This window comes from Dasypus novemcinctus, chromosome 25 (genome assembly GCF_030445035.2).
Source record: "Dasypus novemcinctus isolate mDasNov1 chromosome 25, mDasNov1.1.hap2, whole genome shotgun sequence".
NCBI classification, from domain to species: Eukaryota; Metazoa; Chordata; class Mammalia; order Cingulata; family Dasypodidae; genus Dasypus; species Dasypus novemcinctus.
Genome location: NC_080697.1, coordinates 43,607,042 through 43,622,211, shown reverse-complemented (window position 1 = coordinate 43,622,211; position 15,170 = coordinate 43,607,042). Strand labels below are relative to the sequence as shown.

The 15,170-nt window shown below is 36.9% G+C and overlaps 1 protein-coding gene across 50 annotated transcripts in view; it reads right to left on the bottom strand.

Annotated features, from left to right (window-relative positions):
* The window catches only part of MYT1L (myelin transcription factor 1 like), a 616,195-nt gene that overhangs the window by 285,447 nt on the left and 315,578 nt on the right, over nucleotides 1-15,170 (bottom strand). For all 50 annotated transcript variants that reach the window (XM_058287946.2, XM_058287952.2, XM_058287963.2 and 47 more), the window contains exon 4: nucleotides 11,639-11,786. The gene's annotated coding sequence lies outside the window, so the exon portion shown is untranslated. The remainder of the gene's footprint in view (nucleotides 1-11,638; nucleotides 11,787-15,170) is intronic.

Below are 15,170 nucleotides of genomic sequence, written 5' to 3'. Positions count from 1 at the left end.
TCTCGCTCCAGCAATCTACTGGATCTGTCCACTGTCTACTGGATCATTCTAGAAAATCAGCATAGGGAAATAGTTATGAGCATTTCAGAGCACAGCCTTTGGAGCCAGAATGCCTGGGTTTAATCACAGTTTAGCCATCAAACCCTGTGTCCAAGAAGAAGCTATTTTGTCGCTCTTTGCTTCACGGTTTTAATTCTTAAAATGGGAATAATAATCTTCACCAGTTAATATGTTTGTTATGAGGATTAAATGAGGTAATGTGTTTGCTAAGTTAATTAAATTATTCAAAGCTTACAAGCAGAGTGCTATTTCTCCCAAGATAAAAAGTTCTATTAACCCTACATACACTCCAGCTACTTTTTCACCTCTCTACTCCCCATTCACTTCAGAACTCAAGAGAGTTGTATGATCAATGTCTTCATAAACTTTTACCACTACCTGCCATAGTATATACTTTATTTTCATATTTTTATTGCCTTTCTTCATCCCATGTTCCTGGAAGATAAACTCAGCTAGGGCAGGGATGGGATTTTTGTCTGTTTTGGTCTCTGTTGTATCACTGTATCTAGAACAATGTCCATCACATAGTCGGTGCACAATAAGTATTGAAGGAATGCATGTATGAATACGGACAGACAAAAATTTGCCAAATTATCAATACAGTGATTACAATGAATATTAATATGGAATCACCTCTATTCAAGCTAAGGCCAAATTCTGACTAAGGGAGAATTTGATTGACTAGAGAATAAGACACAATTTTTATCATTTTGGTTAACGGAGACTGATTTAATCCAAACAGATTTTTTTTTCCTAGGAAAAAAAGGTTAGTTAGAAAAGCTCAGAAAATTTGCATTTTTCTTTCACTGTTAATTTGACTAATTGAAGAATTGGTTTCCTAAAAGAAATTTTTAAAGTGATTCTTTATTATCTCTTTTTTCTATTAACATACATACATCTTCTTTTAACCTATCTTGTCATACTACGATAAGGGTCCTTTTAATGCACAGCCATGCTACTCAAATGCATATGGATATATGCAATGATAAGACAACATCTACTGTTATTATCTGTCCATAAATCATTACACAATTTAAGTTGCAATTAAAAAGCTTTATATCACAATACACCTTATTAATCACTCTCAATCAGAATTAGATGTACCTGAAATTATCAAGAAAAATTTTCATCAGCAGCCTCTTAATTCATGAGGTTGCAAATACAAAGGTAGTGTATTTATATAGCCACAAATGCCCCCACCAACCGCCTCCTGACTCCCAGCAACAAACATTCGAAACCTCTAATTGTAGTATGATATGATGGGCAAATGACATGCACTTAAAATAATAACCAAAAAATCTATTCAGCAGACTTTTGGGGTTTTCCATCTTAGGTTTAGGGTGAAATTAAGCCTATGTTTGACATTTTCAGATATCCTCTTATAGTCTACTTTAGCTCACCTCTAAATATCTGCATTGATATTCTAAATGGATCTCCACTTAATAGACTTTAGGGAGGGATGGTGATTGAGTGACAGGACAAGTCTAGCCTTCCTCGCCCTAAAACCAATCTTAGCTTCATAAGAAGGCTAGCACTTTAAAAGGACTGGTATCTGTAGTCAAGTTAAAAATAATTCAGTTCACAACAAGGACTCAATGTTCTTATCCCTCTACCCCCTACCTCTATTTTGGGATGCAAGCCCTGTTTTCACTGAACAGAATGACATTCACAGCAGGTACAACTGACACATGGAAATTTGTTGGATCAGTTGCACTAATTGGATATCTGAATTTGCAAGGATGATGGCACAAGTAGGAGGTGTTCAAACATGTAAGTTCAGAACCCCATTTATGGTCCATTTCCATGTAAATGAAGAGAGCCAGCAGCTTAAGTGCAAAGCACGTGATAATACAACCAAGCCAGCCGAAGACTGAAAGACTGAAGCCTTGAGCAAGAAATCCCATAAAAAAAATCAAAACTTGGATTTTTCTTACCTTCCCCTCATGTAAGATTTATGCAAGAAACTCCCATTAACGCTAATGAGAGTCATGCATGTAAATCTCCCATGAAACGATGGGAAGATTAGCCTCATCAATCACTGCTGCAGATATTACAATTTCAGGGGCAGGCTTCTAGCAGGCAGACTGCTTTGCAAGGATTGATTTTTGCCTGTCCTTGCATAAAGTGCTGAAACAGCAGGTCCTCTTGCAGAAGGCAGGGTGGAAGAAGCCCTGGGAGACCCCTCTCCCTCCCCAGAACAGAGCACTGGGACAGCAGGCTATCTCCAAGTAATTGGAATAACTCAGAGATCATCTGCAAAACCTACCCACCTGCTCCATGATTACATAGTATAAGAAAAAGAAAACGAGTGGCCGCATATTGTGTGGATGGAAGCCCCTCTCCCCATCTACCTCAGGCTTTCAAATTCTGTCTTAGGAAATCAGGCAAAATGTTTCAATCAAGTTCTCCCCTGGTCGCCTCTTACTGCCCCCTTGCTCATATAGTCGTACTCTGCAGGCACCAGCATTGGAAGAACTGGTTGTCGTTGGTTTTCCAAATAAGACTTAGGTTTTCTTCTCTCTACCTTTGCTCATGCTAGTGGAAAACATTCCTCTACTCTCTCTATCAAATTTATTTGAAATGTTTGTATCTCCAGGAAACCTTTCTTCTTCTCAAGGGTATCTCTCTGTGTCTGTCACTGGTGACGCTTCTCCATCCATTCATTTCCGTGAATCCTTCCCTCTTCTATTTTTATCAACCATTTTAGGGAACACATCTTAACTTGCCATAGGACTCTCAGCTCTTCCAGGGCCACAGTTGCCTTGTGTCTTTTTGGAATCCTTTGCAAACTTAACACAATGACTTGCACACAGTCTCTATATGAATAATTGGTAAATGTAGACATAAATCTAGTTTTAAGGAGGAATATGTGAACATGTGCACAACATTTTCAAGGTATCACTATGAAGGTTCACAGCAGTGGTAGGGGAGGATTACTGGTTCAGGGTGCCAGTGATGTGGGGCTGCATGGGAAGGGGTTCACCTGGGGCATGCCTCTAAGACATCTGAATATGTCCAAGTATTCATGGAACTTTGTCTCAGTGGGTGGAGATCCACACAATAACTGAAAGAATATCCAATTCCCTTCCTGAAGAGTTCTGTTACATACTCTAATAGGATGGTAAGAATCCCCCAAGTGCAAGGGCAATGACTAGTGTAGGAAGACAGACCATTATGCCAGGATCTTGACATTGGTGATTGTATTTATGAATCTTTTCTTGTGAAACTGAAACTTAACCTAGTATTATATACTGCCTCAGAGTTAACTCTTGAAAGTCCCTTTGTTGCTCAAATTTGGCCTCTCTCTAAGCCAAACTCAGCATATAAACAGAGTACCTTCCCTCCAACATGGGACATGACTCTCAGGGATGAGTTTACCTGGCACCGAGGGATTATTACCAAGCCCCAACTAGCAATGTATCTGGAAAAAGACTTGACTAAAAGGGAAAAATGATAAATACTAATGAGTTTTTATGGATAAGAGATTTCAAAGTGAGTCAGGAGTTCATTCCAGAATTACTCTTATGCATGTTTCAGTAGGAGCTCATTGACTGCCACAGGAAACAGTACCTCAAACAGCAGGGCTCTTAAGGGCTCTGGAGATATCCAGAAAATATAAGCAGGGCAGACTGCTCAGGAATTTGGTATCCTGTCAATGGGCCTTACTTTGGAATTTATGCTCCCCAGAGTTAGACTCATTTATAAGTTCTCTGCACATGGTTCTTCTCCCCCTCCTATTTGAACCCATAATTAGCACAATACTTGATAAATATATGTCCAAGAGACATTACTCTTTGGGATTTGAGCCCTGCATTTCAGCAGAGTTGTAACACCTACTCTCCAGTTCATTGGACTCACCCAGGACAACTTACAAGGAGATAATGATGGACAATTCCTATCCTAAAGAACAGAGAGTGTCTGCAACTGCAAGCAAAATAGTTCCATCCACTTGCCCCATGGAATCTAAGACCTCTTTTATTAGAAGCAGAGTGGGGCATCACCATCCCCAAATCCTCAAGATTTGGGAATGAACAGTGGACTAACGTAGACTCATCATTATTCTACTACAGACATTATTATTTTAGCAATGGAAGAACTCTTATCATTGATACAAAGGCAGTGGCCTCCAGAGTTCTGAGGAATGCGAGAGGGAAGAATAGGTGTAATATGGTGGCATTTTTGGGACATTGGATTTGTTCTCTATGACATTGCAGTAATGGATACAGGCCACTGTACATTTTATCATAATTTACAAAATTGTGCAGGACAAAGTGTAACTGTAATGTAAACTGTAATCCATGGTTCAGAGCAATGCTTCAATATGTGTTCATCAATTGTAACAAGTGTACACACTAATGAAGGCTGTTGTTAAATTGGGAAAGTATGGGAGGCAGAGGAAGTGGGGAAGTGGGGCATATGGGAATTCCTTATATTTTTTATGTAATATTTATGTAAGCTAAATCTTCTTTAAATAATGAATTATACATTTTAAAAAAAGGTATCACTGTGTATACCATGAAAAGAAATTCTTCCTCCTACCCCAACCCCATCTTATTCATCTAATTCATCTAATTACTTTTCTCTGAAGCAATCATCATTCCCAGTTTCTTGTGTATCCTTCCTTGACAAGCATATACGTATAAACACACTTTTTAATATATACAAATGATAATACTACACATGTAGTTTTGCACCCTGAAACTTTTCATTTAACAATTTACTTTGGGCTAGGTCCATATCAACTACCTCATCAAAAAATTGTGCTCCAGTCATGACCATAACCAGTCTCCTATTGATGAATATTTGTTTCTAAAGTCTTGCTCTTAAAAACAAGTTTACAATGGATATAATAAAAAACTGCCAATACTTCTAAATTGTTTACTATGAGATAAATGCCTTTTTGGTTCATTTAATCATTACCATGATGCTTTAAGTTAGGTATTAATAATGATTATTCCTGACACAAAGAAAAGGAAACTGAGACATATAGAGGTCAAATAATTTGTCCAAGTTCATGGAGCTAGTCAGGGGTAAACCCAGGATTTGCTTTTGCACCATGTGGCTTCAGAGGCCATGCTCATAACTGCTGTACTGTAGCTATGCAAATACAACTTTGCTTAAATGTGTGTGAATATTCATAGGCTAAATAACTAGAAGCGAACTTGCTAGTACAAAGGGTAAATTAATTTCATTGACATTGCAAAATTGCTCTCCATAGAGGTGGGAACAATTACAATTCCATTCTCACCAATACTGTTCCTATCAACCTTTGACTGTTGTCAGCTGATGGGTAAACAATGCTGTAACATTGTAGTTTTAATCTGAAATTATGATGTTAATGAGGTTCAGCATCTTTTCTAATGTAAAAGCCATTTATATCTCCTCTGAAATCTCTTTCCATAGTGTCTGCTCATTTTTATTTGTTAAATTAATATGCTAATACGACACTAGGTCCACTCATTTCTGCTATATTAAAAAGGGCTTATTTCTTGATTATTTGTTTAGTAGTGAAATCCAAAGCAATGCATGCTCTAACATTTTCATTTTTTTACATTCTCTTGAAAGCACTTTTGATTGGGGAAGATTTATTCATTTCACTTTTCTTTATCTACTTTTAAATTTAACATTCATTTCAGGTCCTAACTATGTTATAAATTATGCTTTGAAAAATGTCTGCCTATTTCCATCTAAAAAGTTTATGTTGGATTTAAACTATTGATGGAAGCTACCTATGAGTTAAGGGCTAATACTGGTTTTATCCTAGTCATATTAGAATATGTCCATAAGGCTAAGGAAAATGATATGCCCCTGAGGGTAATTGTTTTTCTCCCCCACCAGAAAAAATTTACATCCAATGCCCATTCTAGAACTTTCTATGGAGTGTGGTCACATGAAAATTTTCCTAGAGGTGTGGGGAGAAAATGTATACATCATTAAAAATTAGTATTCTTTTGACAGATATATTTTACAAAGCTTAACATATTGAATCATTTTATATAGTTTCATTATCTGGAAGGAAAATTAAAAGTTCAACACAGTATATTTTTATGATAACAAAAATTCATCTATCTATATAAAAAAGGGACTGTTGACATTAGCAAAGAGGTTTAATAAAAAAAAAGCTTATATGGAAGATGTTACTAGTTACTTAAGCCAAATGTGCTTCTCTAAACATAATAATAATGGTAGATCTTATAATAAGATGGTGCACAATCTTTATGTCAAACAAAAATTAAGACCCAAGGAAAGGATATAAACTATTATTAGGGAGGAAAAATGAAAATGGTAAACAAAGTCAGTATTCAGCTTAAATCATCAGAACAAAATCTCCTCCCAGCAGAGACTGCAGGATACAATTTTCTTACCAGTCACAGATTTTTAGCAGGTAAAACCTCTATGGGGAATTTGAAAAGGTCTCTTCAGTTCTATATGGAGCCATGCACAATGAAATTGTGTCAGCCCTTAGGTCACAGGCTACTGGAAGGCTGTGTCCACTGCACCAAGCCAAATATCTTGCCCACAGTACTTGTTTAGTAAATTCTTTGCTTTAATTATTATTATTTAGAAATTAATGATAGATAGTCTGATGTTCAAAAGAATCATACCAGTAAACTTGGAGATTACTTTAATATACCCCATTATCTTCCGGGTTTTCCCCCCTAAAATTTATGAAACAATGCTGGTGGGGACAGGGACTGACAAAGCTGTTCGGGATTTCTCTGAATTTGAAAGTCTAACTTCAGCTTTCTTCTCTCTTGGTTTCTCCAGATTGGGAAGTTTCCCCATTTCTACTGTCAGGGGAAGTGAGAGGAAAGGGCAATCAAATTCTGAAATTAATGTGCGGAAAATCCAAGTCACTCTGAAGCTGTCGTGGAACTGTGGGGCATTCTGACAACATCCGGGACCTCCCAAGGTCAAAGAGTTAACCACAAGGAGCTACAAGTCCATTACTGACCCTCAGCAAAACAGAGATGTTTGTTTCTGGTGATCCTCCTAACTTCCAGCTCCTCAGGTGGCTTCTTGCTATCTAAATACCTTTACAATATATGGCACCCACCTAGACCGATCATTCTCCCCAAATGACCCTTGGTTCTAAGTAATCCTTGGTTCCAAATGACCTCACTCTGCTTCTCTACTTTGTGGCAATCAAAAATCCACTGGCTTAGGGTGACATTTCTCAACTGGGAGGAAAGAAAATTCATGACTTGCAGTTTGTACTACACATCAAGGGAGAAGAACAGGAGCCAGAAATTTGTTATCCTACTTTCCAAAAGATTGGTGACCCATGTCTTTAACAATTCTAAGTCATGCAAAATGTAAATTCCTACCAATTCCTAAACTAAATTCAGGAAAATCAAAGTAACACTTGTATTTATTTTTATAATGTATAATATTTTATAGCATCATATTTTAATAATTATTAGTATAATGGCAAGTCACAAAAGTCATAAAAATTATTGAGTATTACAAATGAACCACAGAAAACAATTGAAAAATGTTTTTTCATGAGTTAGGAATGGTGTCGACAAAATATGACTCAAGAGTATTTAATGGTTTTCTGGATTAGGGAGTATGAGAGTGATGAACTACAAAGTTATAGTAATAACATTTGTACCATTAAGCAAAATGATTTAATTTAGCAGGCAAACTATCAGTTTTACAAATTCTCTGTGTGTGTTTATGTATATACATTCACATATGCAATACATATACATATACACACAGACAAAGAATATATCTTATAAATATATATGAAATAGACACAAGAATAATAATACATAATATCTGCATAGGGCTTTTTATAGAGTAGAGGCAATTTACAGCAGTTAACAACTGGCATGGGATTTAAATGCCTACGTAGGTTTAGATTCCATCTGTGTCATTTATTGTGTAATGTTAAACAAATTACTTAACTTCTCTTTATGTCAGTTTGTAATACGAATTATGGATAAGAATATGGATAAGAATAGTACCAACTTCATTGGGTGTTTTGAGGACTGAGATATGTTGAACACCACCTGAGAACTGGCATAATACATAGTGGATAGTCAATAAATGTTTAGCTATTAATATTGTAGTTTGTAGTTTACATTAGTTTCATGCAATCCATCTCATATGACCTTCGTTTAGCCCTTTTATCTCTTTTACAGAAAAAGAAACAGACCTTGAAGGGATTTTCCCAAAGGCATACAGTTCTTAGCAATGCCAGGATGAAAATCTAATAGCTCTTCTTAGGTGATTAAAGTAAATTCTTTTTGAAGGGTCCAAGAACTTAAATTTCTGTAACATTGGACCCATTTCAGCAGATTGATTTCTCCTTCTGGACACATGATGCACTTTTCTTCAAAATAGTCCCCATTCAGAATACAATTCCTAACGTTTTTTGGGAAACAGATATTGATTTTATTTTAAGTAAAGTCTTTAGCATGGAAATTGAATGCAGAGTGTGATTTTCTCTTTGGGCTCTAGTTCAGAGGAAATTGGATTTCCTAGAGTGCCAGCTGCAGAGACGCCACAGGTGTTCATGGCTCAGCAATTACAGTGGCTAATTGGGACACGCTAGGACAAAAAAAAAATTGCCCTAAATCTAAATCTTGTTCTATGGCATTTTTATTTCTCCCACAAGAGCAAGCCCAAAAGTCCTTCTTAACTGGGGATGTTAAAGGAATCTAGCTGCTATAGAAACCAGAAAATATGGTACTTGGGGGTTGGAAGAATCACTGGTAGGAAGAACTAAGAGTTGTTGAAGGCAGCAGGATTTAGGTTGCATGCAACAGCTGCTCCTTAGCGAGGGTGACTGGTACTAAGGGCCCTTTCATCTGAGAATTTCTGATTCTGAGTGGTTGTCCAATGGGTAGGATTAGCAGGAGACCAGTCCTGAACACGTACAGTTTGAAAAACTGTAAAACAGCAACTACAACAGAATCCAGACAGTTGAATACAATATTGTTGGGTGTAAGAGTAGAAAGGGTGGTTGGTAGATGATTGAGAGGAGTTAATAATCAATTTCTGGGGTCAAGAAAAGTAATAGAAACTGTTAGAGTGGACTCCTCTATTAGTTACACATTCCATTTGAAAGGTCAATGAAATAGAATTGTGTAACATTATGTCTTTTGTGGACCATAGGAATCATAGTAGACATATTCATTTTACAAACACAAAACCAAAGTCAAGTAAGATTAATTCCCTTATCCTAGTGTGGAGCTAAACATACCACATGTCTTATATTTCTCAGCTGTTCTTTGATCTGCCCCATTTTTGTGTTTTCTATTTTTCTCCTGCCTACAAAGTCATTCCCAAATGTATTCGCCTGATGAACTAATCATCCAACACCTAGTTCTATGGTCACTTCCTCTGCAAAGCCCTCTTTGACCACTCTAATCATAGTTAAGATCTCTTCTGTGCCCTTATCATCTTATGCAGATTGTGATTGATTCAGTCAGTAAGTGTTGAGCACTTAATATGGACCAGGAAATATGCTTAGCTCTGTGAATACAGAAAGGAATAAGGCACGGCTTTTTCACTGAAGGAAGGACCATACAACCTGGCCATTTTCAAAATCCTTGCCAAAACTTTATGTTTGTTCCATTTGTAAAGTCCTTAAGGGCAATGCGCATGTTTCATTCATTTATATACCTTAAGAACCTAGAAGAGCTCTGGGCAAAAAATAGGTTCTCAACAATGATGAAAGAATGAGAAACTGATGAATAAAATGATGGATACCCACATTTATTCCTTGGCTCCTATGGCAGTAAATGGTAGTGGTGAACAAAAGCCTTTTGTTTGATGTTTTTTTCCTCATGTCATATTCTAATTTACCTTCTGAATATTTTTATTAGGTTTGGAAATAGACTGGGATTAATCATTGAAATTTGAAGTCTACTTGGAATTAGTGATTTGTTTTGACTCTAGATCCCAAACAAGATTTCTTTTCATACTGGTACAGATCGGTCTTTCCATGCCATAGAGGGCTGGTTGAGATGCTGTTTGACTATTTATCAATTATGTTATTTTAGGCTAGTCACCTTGATGATCTGATTTTTGCTTCACTGTCCTCTAAGATGGGAATAATAATCACGCTGACTTGCAAAGCTGTAGGATGACTTAAGTGCCCGGTGAGGGCTGCAGCGGGGTAGGGTCAATCAGGATGGGTTTTAATATATCAAAATTCACACTAGAGGGTGACTAAATTACGTATTCAAGCACACCGTGCTCTCCAAAGAGTTAAAATATTGACTGTGATCTTGGATGCTGTACCACAATATTTAAATGTCTGTATTGTATCTTCCAGCTTTTCATGATGTATAATGAAATCTTGAATGCTAGAGAAGGTTACCTTTAATGGCAGATTATGTTGGATATTCCAAGCCATATTTTTCATTTTACCTGAGGAATTATTGCTAGAGAAAAATTTTTAAAAAGCTTTTTTTTTTTAAAATTAATTAATTTATTTAATTCCCCCCCGTCCCCCGGTTGTCTGTTCTCTGTGTCTATTTGCTGCGTCTTGTTTCTTTGTCCGCTTCTGTTGTCGTCAGCGGCACGGGAAGTGTGGGCAGCGCCATTCCTGGGCAGGCTGCTCTTTCTTTCGCGCTGGGCGGCTCTCCTTACGGGGCGCACTCCTTGCGTGTGGGGCTCCCCTATGCGGGGGACACCCCTGCGTGGCAGGGCACTCCTTGTGCGCATCAGCACTGCGCATGGGCCAGCTCCACATGGGTCAAGGAGGCCCGGGGTTTGAACCGCGGACCTCCCATGTAGTAGACAGATGCCCTAACCACTGGGCCAAGTCCGCTTCCCTAAAAAACTTTTAACATGCTCAGTTTTAAGAAGTAACAAAGAAACCCCATCTTCTCAGTGCAGATTTTGGAAATTTTTTACTTTAGGCATTCTTGTAGAAATGCTCATGGCTCACAAGCCAGGTTCAGAAAATCTAAGTAATAAAACCTGAACATTTTTTTGAAATTGAAAAAAAAAAATTATTTACGGTAATAGTATGTGTTCAAATTGGGTATGGATATTCATTGGTAAAATTATGCAAACTTTTCTTTCTATCTGATTAAGAAATTTAGCCATAACTTAAAGTTTTGGAAGGAGCACAGTTATGAAGATCCACAGTGACACCAAGGGAGGTTTATCAACAGTAATTGACAACAACCTATGGGAACCTTGGGCAACGTAAATGGAGCCCTAATTAAAGACCTGCTTAATTTCCTTAAAGATAAAATGTCCCTAAGTAGAATTAACAGTGAAACTAGAGATCTGATTTTAAAGGAGCTTTGTACAAAGGAATTATGTACAATTGCCCACAGATGAACAGGACCTAGTGATATGATTATAGATTATTTTGTATCTTATAATTTGATGATAGTCACTCGAGTCTGTTTTTAGCAACAGATGATAAATTCTGACTTTATATGGAATTTGTTTATTAAAATTACAGGATGCTGTTTTCTTTATTAAAAAAATCTCTATTAACAAACCTGTCTTCATGCTCTTCTTACTTTACAAAGTAAAATATTTTCAGGTACACATGCAAGACATCTGTCTGCATGTAAGTATGAAAATGGTATACAATCATTACCTTTATGTGGCTCCTTGGATATCCATATGTTGTGTGACCAGCTGGAACCTTTCTTGACAGAATTTTGTTGATAATTTGAGAGATACAAATACTTGGTTGGATTCAAAAACTACATTTTTTTTTTCCTCTTCCACCAGATGTGGTCACTCTAGAGAAGAATAAAAATGCAAAGTAATGAGGTTTATATTCATAATGAAGCAAAAATTCTACACGAGGGATGTGATTATCAGGAAAGATTTTCATTTGTTTGCTTGTTTTTAATGTACTTGCTGTGAGAAGGGTAATAAGAGACTGAGTACACAGATACGGGGAGATGGTTCTGGGAGGGACAATGGGATAACCACGTCACATGGCAACCAATTGGTTTTGATAAATGATTCCTTATTGAAAAACCTCTTTAGGAAATCACTAAAGTTACTAAGATTATTAAATTACCGCTTGCAAGGTAAAAATTACACGAAGTTGTAAACATATCCTATATAACTATATGACAGAATTATTTCGTGGTTGAGTCTAGAAAGTATTAAGAAAGTGTGCATGTTTAGGGACTATTTCAAATGAACAGTAATGGAAAATATATATTTATCTGTACGAGTATTATGTGGTTTCTATCATCACTCATCATGTGTTTTTATTTTTTTCCCTCTGTTAAAAAAACAGTAAATAAACTGAAGTCATTTCCATCAAAAATATCTTATGAGAGTATGCTATTTGCTAAATAAAGAAAACAAAATGTGGCATTTTATTTTAAGTAGTAGTTTTGAATTCCTTATATAGTATTACAATAAATATAGTGTTCACAATGAATTTCATGCATAATTTATTATTATTTATATATTGTGGTCACAGTTATTTTTAATACATTCTAAGGTTTGCACTAACAAAATTGGCTAAAAATCGTTCAGATGGTAATCAATGTGGTGGTATTATGAAAATATAGGAAAATTATTTCAGCACGTGAAGACCACCAAACACACAAATTTAAGTAAATCTTATAAATGAACCAGCATAAAGCAAAACAACTGATTGAGAATGCATCAATAGGACTGGATGCTAAATAATGATCCAGGCTGCCCCATCTGATACATTGCCAAGACTCTGTTAAAAACTCAAAGTTTAGAAAAATATTATTCAGTTAATTTACACAATGTCTTACTCTTCCGGTAATTCTAGAAATTCACCTCTCCCACTTTTTAAGCATTTTATAACATTTCACATGGTCGATTACATGGTTCATCTTCACAATGGGAACATTTTTTCCCACTCCTCACAGTTCAGGGCAAATAGATAGGAGAAAGACCTCTAGAGCATCAGGCCCGCCCCCTGTTGGAGATGGCCAGAGGCCCTTGACAGCAGAAAAGTCTGGAAATGGTCAGGAAAAGGACAGATTTTTCATTTAAGTGATAACATCTATAAAGCAGGATTTTGTTACAAAATGAAAGGCTGTATTTGGCAAGCTCCCTCTCTTCTCCACGCACATGCACAGATTCCCAAATCACAGAGTTGAAAAGTGCCGTTTTCATTTCCCCTGTGAAGCATTTCGCACTGCTCTCAGCTGTTGCGGCGACAGCGCTTCGGTGCTTCCAAACATCACAGGTCTCTGCTCACATCCTCAGGGGCCAGGATGACTCAGCTCAATTCCTGGTTCCCCTGCCTTCACCAGGGGCTGTCCGGCGTACACTCTCACAAACACAAGCCTTTCCACTTTTGGAACAGGACGATTAGAGTAACTTTTACATGCAGTACTTCTGCTCCAAGGAGCGTTTTCAGTCTGGGAGTTCTTAGTGTGATATAGATGAAGAAAATCACTGACAAATGGACTATAGGCTAAAATACCTGTAAAGGGTGTTTGATGTTTCTAACTAAATATTCTATCTATATTCTGATTTTAGACAATTGGCACATAAAATAGAAAGTTGGCTAATTTTTTTTTCTTATAATCAAACTAAAATATACAATGAAATGAACTGAGCTGATGATTCTTTTAGCAAAATGTTGTCCACTTTATAGATGGAATCACCAGAATCACGAGTTGATGAATAAATTCTTTCAGTGAAAGGATCTTACAAAACTTCACCTTTTCCCATATCCAGAATCAGGATGAAGGAACAGACACCAGTAGTTTGGGGTGCTTAGAATTTTGTATCATAAATATTGCTTATGATATTTTTTAGTGGACCTCCCAGGATGAGCTCTTAAATGGGGGTGCTTAGCGGGTAGCTTCATGGCAGAACACAAATAATAATAGTCTAGTTAGAGTTCCTTTTGATGTTCACCCACGTCTGCCCTTAGCTAAAGCTTCACTTGTACGTTCCCAATCACCTACCATTCTTCCAGCCTCTTTCCAGTTTCATAGATGGGATTTTCTTTACAGCATTTATCATAATCTGAAATTATGCTATGCATTTATTTTGCTTTGTTTTAAACTTTTTGTTTTGAGATAATTGTAGACTCATATGAAGTCTTAAGAAATAATACTGAGATCTCATGTAGTCTTTTTTTTTAAAGATTTATTTTTATTTATTTATTTTTCCCTCTTCCCCTCCTCCTGCCCTGCTGTTTTTGCTGTCTGTGTCCATTCGCTGTGTGATCTTCTGTACCTATTTCTCATTTTTTTTCTCCTAGGATTCACTGGGATTTGATCCTGGAGACCCCTGATGCAGAGAGAGGTTTCCTGTCAATTGTACCACCTCAGTTCCCCATCTCTGCTGCTCTTCACCTTGACTCTCCCCTGGTCTCTCTTTGGATGCGTCATGATCTTGCTGCATGACTCACTTGCATGGGCACTGGCTCAACATGTGGGCACTCAAGCAGGCACTGGCTCACCACATGGGCACGCTTTCTCTTCTTTTTTTCATCAGGAGGCCCCAGGGATCGAACCTAGGCTGTCCTATATGGTAGGTGGAAGCTCTATAACTTGAACCACATCCACTTCTCTCATGTAGTAGTCTTTACTCAGGCTTCTTAAATAATAACATTTTGCAAAATATAGTTTTTATTTATAAGTAAGTAGACTGATATTGACATTGACACATTCCATCAATCTGGTTCAGTTTTCCCCAGCTGAACGTGTACTCATTTGTGAGTGTGTATATTTAATTGTGCTCTTTTATCACATGTGCAGGTTCACGTATCTACTGCCACAGTTAAGATGCAGAGCTTTTACATCACCACAAGTATCTGTCCTGTTGCCCTTTTATAACCACACCTACTTCCCTTCCGCAATTCCCCATTCTTTATGGCAGAGACTTCGCTATCTAACCTATTTCTGGATCTTGAGAGTCTAGAATTTTAATTGGCACACAGTAGATGCTCAATAAATATAAATTAAATGAAAAAATGAATGAATGAAAACAAATTCATTAGGTAAAAATGATTTTCAATAAGATTTTTTCTATCACTGGGGAAATAATAATAATAGTAAAATAGCTTATTTATGTTTTGCAAAATGCTTTTAAATACATTAATATAATGTGATTATCATGATCCCTCTTGCGGGTAAGACAGATCACATTTTATTCCCTTTCTTTTA